This window comes from Ipomoea triloba, chromosome 10 (assembly GCF_003576645.1).
Source record: "Ipomoea triloba cultivar NCNSP0323 chromosome 10, ASM357664v1".
In the NCBI taxonomy this organism is placed as follows: domain Eukaryota; kingdom Viridiplantae; phylum Streptophyta; class Magnoliopsida; order Solanales; family Convolvulaceae; genus Ipomoea; species Ipomoea triloba.
This window is the reverse complement of record NC_044925.1, coordinates 1,962,912-1,966,037: the sequence shown is the minus strand read 5'-3', so window position 1 is coordinate 1,966,037 and position 3,126 is coordinate 1,962,912.

Genomic DNA, 3,126 nt, shown 5'->3' with positions numbered 1-3,126 from the left:
CATATATATATATATATATATATATATATATATATATATATATATATATATATATATATATATAGAGAGAGAGAGAGAGAGAGAGAGAGAGAGAGAGAGAGAGAGAGAGAGAGAGAGAGAGAGAGGAAGGGGTTCGGGTGAGATATAAGACGTAGATAAAAAAAATAAAAAATTTGGCACCTACAAACTCCAACAATGTGCACTATAAAGCATAAGAATATGTAATGGAAAAAGGAAAAATATGAACTAGAAGGCAAAAAATGCGCACTGGAGTCACAAATATGTGAAACAATTATTGAAAAAAATTAAATTTAATATAGGATTTTCAACACAAATCATAAACGACCATAAATAATAAACAAACAATATTCAACTCAAATTAGTAATTAGTGATCAAGATTAATTGATCTTTAAAAACAAATTCGTCATCTACAATTTAAAAAAAAAAAAAAAAGCTCTGGAAGGCACAACAATGTGCACTGTTTGGCATAAAAATGTGCATTGGACGAAGGAACAATAAGCACTGTATGAGATAACAATGTGCACTGGAAGAAGGGGAAAATGTGCACTGTATGGCATAACAATGTGCATTGGAAGAAGGAACAATGTGCACTGGAAGAATTAACAATGTGCACTGCATGGCATAAAAATGTGCACTTGAAGAAGGAAAAATGTTCACCGGAAGGCAAAAGAAATTAACTTAGTTACACAAAATTACAATAATGCAACCACGTTTTTTTTTTTTTTTAAAAACTCCAATTTAGACCCCTGATCTAGACTCAATCTATGGATATAATTTCATCCTATTTCTCACCTAAGACAATTGTTTCACAAGATCATATATATATATATATATATATATATATATATATATATATATATATATATCACCAAAATATTGTTACCTTATAGCATTCATATACTTTATCTAGAGTTCTAGTTAGTCACGTTGACTCAGGACCGATTTTTTTTTATTTGCGTGGCCCTGTGCTGGTAAATAAGTAATGCCCTATCAAAGTATAAATAAACCGCGAATGGAAGAAAAATTGCAAAGAGAAAAATGCAAAAAAGCTGAAACAAATTCAAACTTTATGTATTATGAACAAAATTCTAAACATAATACAAAGGGAAAATGGCACTTTTTCCCCTATGTTATGAGCCTATAGCACTTTTCCCCCCTGTGTTATTAAAGTGGCAATTTTTCCCCCTCAGTTATTTTAAAAGTGGTAGTTTTCTCCCTTGTAATATTAAATTGACATTTTTGCCCTTTAAAATAACCATTTCATTTATTTTTATTCTCCAACCAATTATTACTAATATAGTAATATGTATGGAAGATCACAGTTCGATACTAACCTAATCGAACACTGTAGCAATTGAACTTAAATAATATAGACGGTTACGGTTACGATTCAGAACCGACAAAAATAAAATAAAATAATTGTTGAATTTAGACTATTTTTAAATTAGAAATAAAATTATAAAAATAAATAAATAAATAAATAAATAAGTTTTGATTGGCGGTTCAAAATCGAAATTGGAACCGAACCATACCAATTTATCAAAATAAGTGTTTGATCACTTTTACTATATATGACTGTGGTTAAGTTCCGGTTTACGGTTCAACAATTATTTAATTTCATTTTTTCGATGAATCATAACCAGAACCGTCCATACTATTTCGGTATGATTGCTACAGTGTTTGGTTAGGTTCGAACCGAATCGTGATCATCCATACCTATAAGTAATAATTTGTTGGAGAAGAAAAATAAATGAAATAATTATTTTTAAGGGTAACAATGTCAATTTAACATTTCAGGGAGAATAACACAGGGGAGAAAAGTCTATAAGCACATAACATAGGGGGAAAAAGTGACATTTTCCCTAATACAAACTACAAATCTTTTATTTAAAAAGAGATGTTCTTCTAACATTCTTTAATGCAAATTCATCGATCAACTCTTCATAATCTACTTTATCCAAAAGAGCATTTTCAATAGAAATCATAGCTAATCCATTAAGTCGTTCTTGTGACGTTGTAGATTGTAAGTAGGACTTCAACAATTTCAACTTGGAAAATCTTCTTTTTGCATATGCAACAGTAACAGGAATAGTTAATAAAATTATATATGCAATAACTGCATTAGAATAACAATCAAGCAGTTTCAAATCTTTCAAAAATTTCAATGAGTCCCCCCCCCCCCCTTTTTTTTTCCATGTATGTCCATATAACTCTCTTCTTAGTTTTAACTCCACATATAACTCATCTCCATTTCTGAATGTCCGTTATGCGTAAGAGCATTTTCAAGACGACTACAAAAAGACTTCAAGCTCATATCATCTAAAGAACTTAACCTATCAGAATTAAACAAGAAACTAAATATTTGCTCATACTTTTGAAATTGCTGAAACCTGCTCTTAAGAGAAACAATGGCTTGATAACCAATATTGAAAAGAAAATAGTTAACTTTTAATGATTTTTCTGTTGTTAATGAAACTTCAAATGATTCAACTAAATTTTCATCAATTTTTTTCTACGAATTTCACGTCTCTTAAGAAAAATAGGCTTTATATCCATTTTAATGTCTACGAATTTCACGTCTCTTAGCCATAACATTAATATGTAAATAAATTTGAAACCAAATAAGTGACCGGACAGTGCACAGGCAAACATCAAACCACACAGGATATTGAGCAATTGAGCAAAATCACTTAATCAACAAGACAGGGTAGTACACATGCAGACATAAAAAACATAACACATGTAAAATTAGAGCTTTAAAGTAAAAACAGATTGAAACAACCTGACCGGAATTCGAAAATTGCCAATCAAAAATCAAAACCTGGAAAGTCGGTGGCCGGTGCTCAGCTGCTTCGGGCCTGATGCCTCCGCCTGCTCGCCTGTTCGCTGCGACTCCTCGTCTCTTTGCCGTGGTCGTCGGCTTCCTCATAGCTCTGACTCTTTCCGTCGTTGTTGCTTCACGCACGGCAGTCGCTCCCGGCCTTCCGCGACTCCTCGTCACCTCGCCTCGCCTCGAAGAAACAAAGAGATACAGACACTATCGCAGGATGAGTTAAGGAGTAATAAGGACTAAGCGTGAAATCCGTGAATATTACGGGGTAATT